This window comes from Aotus nancymaae, unplaced genomic scaffold, assembly GCF_030222135.1.
Source record: "Aotus nancymaae isolate 86718 unplaced genomic scaffold, 86718_ANA_hifiasm-v0.15.2.pri h1tg000079l, whole genome shotgun sequence".
In the NCBI taxonomy this organism is placed as follows: domain Eukaryota; kingdom Metazoa; phylum Chordata; class Mammalia; order Primates; family Aotidae; genus Aotus; species Aotus nancymaae.
The window spans coordinates 18,364,004-18,377,073 of record NW_026988494.1 but is presented as its reverse complement, the minus strand read 5'-3'; positions in this window follow the sequence as shown (position 1 = coordinate 18,377,073).

Below are 13,070 nucleotides of genomic sequence, written 5' to 3'. Positions count from 1 at the left end.
AAGTAACCTGATCTCTTCAGATGCTAGTTTTCTGTCTATAACATGAAAAGTGTTGAATTAGAATATTTCTAACACTGGTTAAAATGGTAAGGCACACTTTATTTGGAACCATCACTGTAGGTATAAGGTCTACTAAATGGGGTTTTGCAGTAATCAGGAGTGACTGGGTTCAACTTCAAACACAAGAACAAGTGGGAATGTACAGCCAATACTTAGCAGTGAATCAAAAATTGCTAAGAGGAAACATCAGGGGTCGAGGGGATTCTGTCTAAATCCAACTAACAGGATTCTTACTGAAGGCAGGCCAGGGGAATCGGACGTCACCCGAGGGATGGTGGAGGATGAGGAACCCAATCAGATATCAATGGTGATGACATATTGAGGATCCTGCCTAAACTGACTTAGCAGAATTCTTGCTAAAATTGGCTCTTAAGGACACACCCATGGACATAGTCTAATTGAAAAAGAGCTCAGAGGAGCCTGTCTAGAGCTTGGTCAAAGAGAGAATCCTTGTCAGGAGGTCAATGACTCTAAGATGCATCAGGCTTGTTGGTGTGAGAAGATTGTGCAAGGGAATGGTGTTCATGTGTCTCAGATTTTGTGTCTATTGTGTGAAATATATCACAATTTGTTTATCCATTTATCAGGTAACAGGCCATCTCCATTTTTTCCAATTTTAGCAATTTTAAATAAAGCAACTGTATTAGGCAAAAGAACACCTGCTCCCCTCCCCGGCTTTTTTTTTTTTTTTTTTTTTTTTGAGTGTTTTTGTTTTTGTTTCTTTTGCTCAGGCTGGAATGCAGTGGCAGGATCTCAGCTCACTGCAACCTCCGCTTCCTGGGCTTAATAGATTCTCCTGCCTCAGCCTCCCAAGTAGCTGGGATTACAGGTGCCCACCATCATGCCTGGCTAATTTTTGTATTTTTAGTAGAGACTGGTTTTTACCATTTTGTCCAGTCTAGTCTTGTACTCCTTACCTCAGGTGTTCTGCCTGCCTCGGCCTCACAAAATGCTGGGATTACAGGTGTGAGCCACCATGCCCAGCCCCACCCCTTTGTCTCCTACACGCAATGTGTCTGAATGATAATCCCCAGAAACTGAATATGTTAATGTCAAAAGGAATGTTGTGGGTGTGATTAAATTAAGAAATTTGAGATGAAGGGATTATCTTGGTTTATCCAGGTTGGCCCAATGTAATCACAAAGGTTCTTATAAGGGAAGGAGGGAGATAGGAGAAGCAGAGCTGTGTGTGTGTGTTTGAGAGACAGAGATTTGAAGATGCTACATGGCTGACTTTGAAGATGAAGGAAGAAGGCAACGATCCAGGAATGAAGTCAGAATTGGCAAGAAAGTGAATTCTCCTCTAGAGCTTCCAGAAAGAAGAAAGTCAAAAATACTTTGATTTAGCCTGAGAGTTGTTTTGAATTTCCGGCCTCGGAACTGTAAGCTAATACATTTGTCTTGCTTTAAACCACTAAGATTGTGGTAATTTGTCACAGTAGTAATAGAAACTAATACAGTTGCTCTAAATATTTACCGTAGGTTTTTGTGTTGACATTTTGCATTTCTCTTGGGTGAAATTCCTAGGAGTGAAAATCTGGGTCCTAGATACATGTAAGTTTAACTTTACAAGAATCTGCCAAACGGTTTTACAAAGTGGCTGCACCATTTGCGATCCCCACCAACAATGTCTGGGAGTTCTAGTTGCTCTAAATCTTTGCTAACAATAAAGTTAGTTTTTTTTTGTTTTAACCTTTCTAATATAACAAACGATGAGCATCTTATCGTATGATTCTTTCCCAACAACATTTTTTCTTTGGTGAATTGTCTAAATATTTGTCCATTTTTAAATAGTTTCCCATCCCCACCACCACCACCTGTGTTCAGCAACCACTGATCTACTTTCTGTTTCTCTAGATTTCTCTATTCTAGACGTCTATACAAATGGAATCATAATATGTAGTCTTTTGTGGCTGATTTCCTTCCCTTAGCATACTATTTTCCAGGTCTATCTGTTGTAGTAAGTAATAGCATGTATCAGTACTTCATTGCTTTTAATGGTTAAATAGTGTTCCATGGTTATGATATGTCCCATTTTATTCATTCATTCTTAGGTTGAGAATATTGTTGTTTCATCTTTTGTGCCTTATAAATAAACCTGCTATAAATGTCTATGTACACATTTTTTATGGACATAGGTTTTAATTTCTCCTGGTTATGTACTCAAAGTGGAATTACTGGGTCTTATGGTAACTGTATATTTAATTGTTTGACCAACTGTCAGACTTCTTTGAAAACGACTGAAGCATTGTAGGTTTCTACCAGCAATGTTTGAGTATTCTGATATAATTATATACTTATAAACTCTTCTGATTATCTGACTTTATTATTGTAGTCATTCTAGTGAATGTGAAGTGTTACCTTCTTGTGGTTTTGATTTACATTTCTCTGATGACTAATGACATCAAGTATCTGTTCACATGTTTATTGGCCATTTGTACATCTTCTTTGAAGAAATGTATATTCAGATCTTTGCCCATTTTTAAGTTGGTTTTTTCTTTATTATTGACTTATAAGAATGAAGTTGATCCTTACCTTATGTCATATATAAAAATTAATTTTGGCTTTTGTTGCCAATGCTTTTGGTGTTAACAGATAAATTGAACTTCATTCAATATATTTGGGTTGTCTTTCCATTTTCTTAATGGCATTTTTAAGTACAAAAGTTTTTAATTTTTATAAAATTCTATTTACTTTTTTCTTTCATTGCTGTGCTTTGAGAAAGTTTATATCTTAGAATTCTTTGCTGAATACAAAAGAGTATCAATTTGCCCCTACGTTTTCTTCTGAGAGTTTTATAGTTTTCGTATTTTAAGTTAATTTTCGGATATGTAAGGAAAGGTAAGGAAAGGTTCCAACTTCATTCTTTTGCACATAGCTATTGGGTTGTCTCAGCTCCATGAGTTGAAAAAACAATTTTTCCCCTCCTACCTTCACCCCCACTGCCACTGAATGGTCTTGGAACCCTCATTGAATCAAGTGACCATAGATGTATTAGTTCACTTGTGAACTTTTAACTCTGTTCCCTTGATCTATACATTTTTATCCTCAAGTCAACACGACACTGTCTGGATTACTACTGCCTTGTAGTAAATTTTTAAATCAGAGGATGTAAGCCCTCCTACTTTGCTCATCTTTTTCAAGATTGTTTTGGTTATTCTGGGATCCTTGCATATGAATTTTAGAGTCAGCTTGTCAATTTCTACAAAGAGGACAACTGGGATTCTGATAAGGATTGCACTGTACATCAATCTGAGGAGTACTGCTATCTAAACACTGTTAAGTTTTCTAATCCGTAACTATGAGATTCTATTCTATTTAGTCACAGTTTCTTTAATATCTTTCAACAACATTTTGTAGTTTTTAATGTATAACTTATACAGTTATTTTGTTAAATTTATTAAGCGTTTTGATGTGATATGATTGCAAATATTTGACTTTATTTTCAGATTGTTCATTATAATTTATTCATTGTATAGAAATATAACTGGTTTTGTGCTTTGATCTTAATGCAACATTGAACACAAAGGTTTTTAATTTTGGTGAAATACAGTTTAGGTAATTTTTAAGGTAATTACTTACCTCTTCACTTATAAGTCTATTCAGATCGTCTATTTCTTTTTGAGTAAGTTTTAGTAGTTTGTGTCTTTCTAGGAATTTGTCCATCTCATCTAAGTTATCTAATTTCTTGGTATACAATTATCATAGTATTCTTTGCAATTCGTTTTATTTCTGTAGCATTGGTAATGTCCCCTCTTTCATTTCTGATTCTACTAATTTGAGTCTCCTTTCTTTTTTTCTTGGTCAGTCTAACAATGCTTTGTCAATCATGTTGATCTTTAAAAAAAAAAAAAAAAAACAGTTTTTGGTTTCATTGATTTTTCCCTATTTTTCTATTCTCTGTTTCATGTTTATTATTTTTGTCCTTTTGCTAACTATGGATATGGTGTGCTCTTTTTTTCCCAGTGTCTTAACCTAAAAGAATGTTATTAGTTTGAGGTCTTTCTTCTTACTTAATATAGAAATTTACAACTAGAAATTTTTCTTGAAGAATTGCTTTAGCTGCATCTCATAAATTTGGGTACGTTGTGTTTTCATTTTCATTCATCTTAAATTATTTTCTGATTTCCCTTTTGGTTTCTTCTTTGATCCATTGGTTATTTGGGAATATGCTGTTTAATTTCTTTTTTTGTTTTTTTTTTAATGTTGTTTAATTTCTACATATTTATGAGTTTTCCTATTTTTTTTCCTCCTATTGATTTTTAATTATATTCCACTATTGTTGGAGAGCCTACTTTGTACTATTTCTTTCTTTTTAAATTTATGAAGGATTTTATAGCCTAGCATATGGTCTACCCTCTGTCTGGTCCATGCGCACTTGAGAAAATTGTGTATTTTGCTGTCACTCAGTGAAGTGTACTATAGATATCTGTTAGGTCGACTTGGTTTATTTTTCAGGGCTTCTGTTGCCTTGTTGCTTTCCTGTCTAGTTTTTCTCTACATTGTTCAAAATGGGACACTGAGATCTCTTACAATTATTGTCGAATTGTCTTCATTTCTGTCCAGTTTTGCTTCATGCATTTGGCACTTTGTTATTAGTTGCATATAAGTTTATAATTGTTATGTTTTCCTGGAAGATTGACAATCTTATTATTAGAAAATGTCCCTCTTTGTCTCTAGTAACATTTTCTTTTGCCTTGAAGTCTATTTTGTGTGATATTAAAATAATATGTCAACTTTCTTGTGGTATTTGTTGGCATGATATAGATTTTTCTATTATTTACAATCTATTTGTATCATTAATTGTCCATTTTAATTTTAATTTAATTTTTGAAATCGTTTAAGGATTGGGTTGTTTGTTGATATTGAGTTCTGAGGGCTCTTTAATAGTTTTGAATATAAGACCTTGATCAGATTTTTTGTTTTTCCAAATTTTACTCAGTCTGACTTGACCTTTCATCTTCTTAACATTATCTTTGGAAGAGCAAATGTTTTAAATTTTTTATTTTATTTTATTTTATTTTATTTTTTTTATTGCATTTTAGGTTTTGGGGTACATGTGAAAAACATGCAAGGTTGTTGCATAGGTGCATACGTGGCAGTATGATTTGCTGCCTCCCTCCCCTTCACATGTTTTAAATTTTGATTAAGTCTTTGCTATCAGTATTTTTTTTATGGTTTGTGCTTTTGGTATCTTGCTTAAGAAAGCTATGCTTAACCCAATGTCACAAAGACTTTGCTCTGTTTTCATTTACAGGTTTTATAGTTTTAGGTTCTATATTTAGGCTCAGTTCTAGTAATTTTGTACATATAGTGGAAGCTATAAATAGAGGTGACTGGGTTTTGTTGTTTGTTTGTTTTTACATAGAGATATCCAGTTATTCTATCACCACGTTGAAAAGACTGTCCATTGAATCACATGGGCAACTTTTTACATCATTTTTGTTGATTCCATCAGATTATTTACATAGATGATCATGTACGGAAATAAAGACAGTTTTACCTCTTCCTTTCCAATCTGGATGCCTTTTATTTCTTTATCTTGTCTTGTTGCACTGAGTGGACCTCCAGTATAATGTTGAATAGGATTGGTAAGGCAACTATCTTAGCCTTTTTCCTGATCTCAGGAAAATAATTTAATCTTTTACCATTAAATCTAATTTTAGCTGTAGGTTTTTTGTGGATGGCCTTCATCAGATTGAGCACATACCATTCTATTCCTAATTTCCTGAGAGTTTTTTTGCATGAATAAATATCAAATTTTGACAAATGCATCTTTATCTTCATTTTTTTATGATTACAAAATAATCCCAATTAACAGATATATGTGTTGTTCACTAATTTGCTGTTACAAACAAAATTGTAATGACTGACACAATGTATCCTTTTGCCGATGTATATCTTCAAGATAAATTCTTAAAAGCAGAACCATTAGAAAAGGATGTGTATTTATAATTTTGAAAGGTATTACCAATTGTCTCCCCAAAAGGATTGCACCAATATACATTGTTATCAGCAATGTAAGAGTCTTTATTTTCCTTCAGAGTCTCCAACAAGGTGTATTTTTAAACTTTGAGGTTTTCCCAATCTAAATTGGTAAAAAGTGGCATTTTCGTGTATTATTAAATTTGATCTCTTATTATGAGTGACACTGACTACCTTTCATATGTTTAAGGACAATTTTATATTTACTTTTGTGTTACCATCTTTTAATTTTTATTTCTCTCTCTCTCTCTCTCTCTCTCTGTGTGTATGTGTATGATTTTCTTATTGATTTTTAGAAACTTTTTTTTTTTTTTGAGATAGAGTTTCACTCTTGTTGCCCAGGCTGGAGTGCAATGGTGCAATTTCAGCTTACCACAACCTCCACTTCCTGGATTCAAGTGATTTCTCCTGCTTCAGCCTCCCAAGTAGCTGGGATTACAGGCATGTGCCGCCATGCCCAGCTAATTTTGTATTTTTAGTAGAGACGGGGTTTCTTCATGTTGGTCAGGCTGATCTCAAACTCCCGACCTCAGGTAATCCTCCAACCTTAGCCTCCCAAAGTGCCAGGATTACAGGTGTGAGCCACTGTGCCTGGCCAAAACTTATTTTTTATATATCAGTTTTGGAGGGATCAATTTGTTACCTTTTGCCTTTGCTTATATTTCAACTTATTTTAAATAGGTTATATTTTCTTTTCATTAGTTTTTCTGCTGAGCTTTTAGGCATGTGACTTAGGAGAAAATGTGGGAAACACTGTAATTATGTCAATTCTTTTGACAAAGCACTTTTTGGAAAGATATCCACCTGTGTGAGCCTCATAAAAATAGTGTGCTGATTTCTTCTACCTTTTTCATAAAAATTATGCAGCATAAATTAAGCATTTCTTCTTTTACTGGTGTGGATAAGAGTTACCACCCTCACTGCCTCACATCCTACATCCTACCCTTTAGTGATACAGGAAACATCAAGGAGCAGAGTGAAGCAATTTGTTGTACATGAAGTTAAAATGTGTCCTTGGACTTGAGGTCACCTTGAAATAATGAGTGGCGTGGTCTCAGATAGAAGGCTCCATACCTCTGAAGGGACCCTCATCATTGGCATCTTAGTCAAATCACATGTTACAGCAGAGGAGTCTTAGGGTCCTATTTAACAACCCAGGCTCACCTCCAACCTGGGGACATCTAAGAGCCTAATTTTCTAGCCCTTAAGTGGTTATCAAATGCTGAGTTCATAATATCACTCAGGCACATCAACCAGCTCTTTATTTAACTAGCACTGTCATTGCCCTCAATGTGTGACACAAACTCACATGATATTAGCACATACAGTGGAAAAATAAGGTTGTTTTTTTTTTTTACTTTTAAAATCAATATTGTTATTAAAATGATATTGTATCAAGACATGAATATCTTCCTTCCTTCTTTCTAGGTTCTGCTTTCTGTTGCTTTTTTTAAAAACCCCAATTCAAAATCACCCACTCTTTCCTAATGGCCTGCTTTGGTCAATATCTCAGTTCCTTTTTGTCCCCTGGTTGTTTTCTCCTTTTTAGGACATACAGGAAAATCTCTTTCTAGAACTAATTGTGTTCATTTTTGTTAAGGTCTTGTGAAACTCATGTTAATGAATCAAAGAAGGTATTTTTAGAGCCTCCTACATGTTCCCAGGAAGAATGAGTGTCCTGGTCAATTTTGATTACACCCTCTGCTTGTAGAAACCTACAGGAATAGAGACATGGAGAGAAAGATGAGAAGTTTCATTTATTTATGCTACTTGTTGGAGTTTAAAAGTACTTATTCATGACAATCTTAATTCATTTATGTATATGTTGTTTAACAAATTATTGCTAAAATAAACACGCTTATTTTTCTACTTTGAACTTTCTCAAAGAAAAATGGATGATATAATCATTATTGTCAAAGGAACTGAGGAGGCAAGACAAACAATGATGCAAATCAATTTCTGGGCAACAGAACGCTGGAGGAAACATAGAGCCAAAATAATAGCACACTAGCGTTTTTTCTAGCTTCTTCATTCCCCTTCTTTATATCCAGGTATATTCAGCATCTTTAAATCATTCCTAACAAACTTGGGTGAGGAACAGAGCAGTGAGTAAAGTCAGGGTTAGCATGTACAATACAGTGCCTGTGCATGAATTATCAAAATCTGAACAAATGAATTACAAAAAGACAAGTATATGAAGACCCGTGTCACTCCTAGCTTTTCTATATACTCCTATATGTTTGCTCAAACATGAGTGACACTGACTACCTTTCATATGTTTAAGGACCATTTTATATTTACTTTTGTGTTCCCATCTTTTACTTTGTTTCCCTTTCTCTCTCTCTCTCTCTCTCTCTCTCTGTGTGTGTGTGTGTGTGTGTGTGTGTGTGTGTGTGTGTGATTTTTCTTACTGATTTGCTCAAAACATGCCACAGGCTGCATGACCCTAGCACCTTACAAAATTGCCCACACATCATAGGCACCTGATAAAAATTTGTGTTGACCCTACATTTTCCTTCCTTTGTCTGTCCAGCTGTTAATAATATCACTTGTCACAACCCACCACCAATGAGTTGCTGAAGCACCAGAGGTATCAAGGTTTCCTGACCTACGGAGTCCCCACTGAAGTCAGTGCAGCTTACAAAAGCCACAAGAGACCCCAGCACATTAGAAGTTTTCTGGGAAAACGTTGGGCCACCGTGCCCCACACCAAAGATGCCAAATCTAACAATTCATAGATTATTATAGTCACTTCCCCCTAAACTTCAGGCATGCCCCCAGACAACAGAAACAGACACAGGATGGAACTCAAAGTTGTCTCTCCTCTCTATCCTGGCCTTCTGACCATGACTTGCTTTTATGTGTTTTGCTTCTCTTTTCTCTTAGGAAAAATTTTTCTTGCCAATAGATTTCTGGTGCACCATCTCTAAGTGCCCCAGATATGTTCAAACAGTTCTTAAAACTCAGAGGGGGAAAAAAATCCAACAACTCCAACTTTGAAGTCACACATTGGTTTAAAAGCCAACTCTCCCACTTACCAGCTTTGATTTCTAAATTATTTCTTTTCCCTGCACCTCAGTTCATTCATCAACAAAGAGAAGATAAAAATACCTATTAAGGAAGCTATTGTGAGAATAAAACATGTTAACTAAGTGCTTCACACAGTGCCTGGCACATAGTTGATACAGAAAAACTGGTAGTGACTATTTTTATTAACATAGCATCAGAGCAAGTACACGCAACACTTGTGGTGACAGATAGATCCTAGTGGTAACATAGCAATGGAAGAAACAAAGGTTGCAGACGGGAGCTCAGAAGAGTGAATGAAGTCATTAAAAGTACTTAGAAAATAGGATGGTCATTCTAGGCAGGGACGGCCATTTGAGCAAAAATATAGAGACTAGAGGAAAAAAACCTTGTTTAGGGAAAGAGTGAAAGGCCAGGTTCTCTGGGGAAAAGCTTCAAGTTAAATGCATGAAGAGTAACTGGAATGAGTTGGAGAAGTCTGGGGAGTACAGTGATTTATCATCTCTACCAACCTACTCTCCTTAACTTGCAACTTGGACCGTTGGATCACCATTACCGGGCTTTAGGATCCCTAATTTTGCCTTAGTGCTGCATGACTCAGGAAATGGTCTTGGGGTTGCATCCTCAGGGATGCAACATTTATAATGGGTCAGTGATGCCAACCTCATAAAATTATTATGGAGATTAGAAAAGATAAATTTGAGGGCCTGGATCACATAGCTTTCGAATCTAAAGTGCAGATCTTGTGTCAATTCTTAGTGTCTCATCCATGGTGGGATTTCTGCTGCCACACCAGCGCCATCTGGAAACACAAAGATTAAGGGAAATTTCATCATCCTCAGCTTATGCAGCCAAATCTTATTGTCACTTTTATTACTGATTCTTATCTCCTTTAGAGCTTTCTGCACTAGTGTGCTAAGAAGGAATTTCATTTACATTGTGAAACTGCTGTGTTTCACATTTGGCTAAGGAAGCATTGCCTTTGGCTTAGCCGTCTCTGGATTAAAAGACTCTAGAGTTGTTGAAGCCCTGTCAGAGCAATGGGTGGAGTCATAGAAGTGCCTTGGCTCCAGATACCTCCTCTTAATCTCATGTAAGCAGATTTCCATTGTAGATCCTGAGCCTGTGATGAGAGGATGAAGAATCTGAGCCTTGATAAAGACAGGAGGTCCCTATACTGGAACTCTAGCACAGGCTTTCTGAGTGAACTCTGTTCAAACCCCACATTTGTTGAAAAATCAGTCATCATGAGTAACTAATCTGTGAAGATCAAAGAACAGAGTTGCCAATGTAATTCAGTGGAGAGAGGATAATTTTTTCAACAAATTGCGGGAACAATTTGACTATGTAAAAAAGAAATTATTACCACAGCTACCATAACAAAACAAAAAACACCTCTATCCATAGATGTACCATATACAAAAATTAACCCGAAGTGAACTGACTGTAAAACAGGGTGAATAACAAGTATACACACATACATATGCAAACAATAATTTATGGTTTTTTGTTGTTAGGATGAAAAATACAGAGAGATGAAGTTTCAGGTAGAGGAATGGGATGCTATGATCTACTCTAGAAAGTTCACCTGACTCATTATTAATAGACTAATGAGAAGCAAGGATAGTAGCAGAGAAACCAGGGGAAACTATTGAAATAATCCAGTGAAACCTGATGATGTAACATTAAAAATGGTAAAAAGTAGTCAGATGCTGGAAATATTTTGAAACGAAGCTGATAGAATTGGTTTTTTTTTGAGACAGGGTCTTTCTCTGACACCCAGGCTGGAGTGCATTGTTGATAATATAGCTCACTGCAGCCTCACCCTCCTGGGCTCAAGCTATCCTCAAACCTCAGTCTCCTGAAAATACAAGTATGCACCACTATGCCCAACTAATTTTTTTTTTTGTAGTACAGGTGATGTCTTGCCATGTTGCCTGGGCTGGTCTCAAACTCCTGAGCTCAAGTGATCCTTCTAAGCCCAGGCCTCTTCCCAAAGTGCTAGGATTACAGGCATGAGCCATGACACCAAGCCAGTTTTTTTTTGAATGATTGATTATGTATTGCAGAAGAAAGAACTCAAATATGGATTCCAAGATTTCCTCCTGAGCAACTGGAAGAAAGAAATTGTATTAACTAGTAGGAGAACACTGGTGGATAACTATGTTTTATAGCGTGATAGTTTCACAATACCTATTAAAAATCCAAACTGAGAGATTTGATAGACAACTCGATATATAAAAAGTCTGAAATGTAGAAGCAAGGTACAAGACAGAGATATACATTTTGGATTCATCAGCAGCTATGTGGTATTTAAAGCCATGGAACTAAGTATCACCTTGTGAATAGATATAAATGAAGTTGAGACAGCTGAAGACTGAACACTGAAGCACTCAACATGTTAAGAGTTAAGAAGATCAACAGGAATCAACAAAGAGTGAGAAGGAATAGCTAATGAGAGAAAGAGGGTGGCAAATAATGGAGTCCTAAGAGACCAATGAAAAGTTCTCAGGGGAAAAGCAACTTGGCTTAAATTACACCGGGAAGTCAGGTAAGAGGACAAAGGAGAATTGACCATTGGATTTACAACCATTGTATTCATCAGTAAGCTTAGCAAATATAAGTTTGGTAGATTGAAAGTGGCTTGATCAGACTTTGTTTGAGGATTGCGAGGGGAAGTAGAAACCATTAGAGATATTAAGCAATTGCTATAAAGAAGAACATAAGGCTGGGTGCAGTGGCTCACATCTGTAATCCCAGCACTTTGGGAGGCTTAGATCGACAGATCACTTGAGATCAGCAGTTTGAGACCAGTCTGGCCAACATGGCAAAACCCCATCTCTACTAAAAATAGGAAAAACTTAACCAGGCATGGTGGCACATGCCTGCAATCCCAGCTACTCTGGAAGCTGAGGCAAGAGATTCGCTTGAACCTGAGAGGTGGAGGTTGCAGTGAGCAGAGATCGTGCCACTGTATTCCAGCCTGGGCAACAGAGTAAGACTCTGTCTCAAAAAAAAAAAAAGAATGGAAGCTGGAGATGGAAGTGGGTTCAAGCAAGTTTTAATTTGTTTTCAAGTGGGAAATATACATGTTTGTTTGCTGTTAGAGTGATCCAGTAGGGAGGTGAAAACTGAGGAGCAGGAGAGAACAGGGACAACTCCAGAGCAATGTCTTTGAGTAGGAGAAAAGGACTTCCTTCTCCTGCAAGATCTGTTTGTGCAAACATTGGTCAGAGATAGGAACAGGGACAATGTCTCTTGTATCATAAGGGAAAACAGGGAGATTGATAGATTTAAGAATGAAGCACATACAGTTCTTTATGATTGTATTCTCAGCAGATAAGCAAGGCCATCAACTGAGAGTGAAGAGAGGTGAGAAGTTACTGGAGGTCTGAAATTAAATAATCATCTGGGAGAGTGAACCATGTTTGGACTAGGGAAATGGAGGAGGACTGCTGGACGGCTGTAAGGCCTCACGTTGAGTGAGGCGGTAAAGTGATGGGCAGCAGGGCTGTGTGTGCATGGATGTGTTACCTATCACGTTCTGCCGCTCAGATGCAGTTAATGAGTAATTGGTGACTTGGATTTATTCAGGGTTTATGTTTTGCCCTGGAAAGCTCAATTGAGGGAGAGAGAAGCACAGCTCTTTAGAGTTTTGGCATTGGAATAATAATAACCTTGGGCCTTGAAATCTAAGCTGAGTTAAGGATCAAAGTGAGGCTAAGAAAGGAAATGAGGGATGGATAGATCAATGTATTGGAGGGCCTGGGGCAGTTGAGGAGTTGCTGGGCTGAGAACACTAGACTGATTAAAGTAGAAAGACAGGATTGAGTTTATGAGTTATTAGTAACGGCATGATGTAGTATAGCGCATGACTGAATGTTTCTATGTAAAAATAGATTTAGAAGACAAAGTAATCGGAGAGAGGAGGCAAAGGCAGTGAGAAGCCAGAATATTGGATGCATCATGCAGATGTTTCAACTATCTATTGTTGCAAA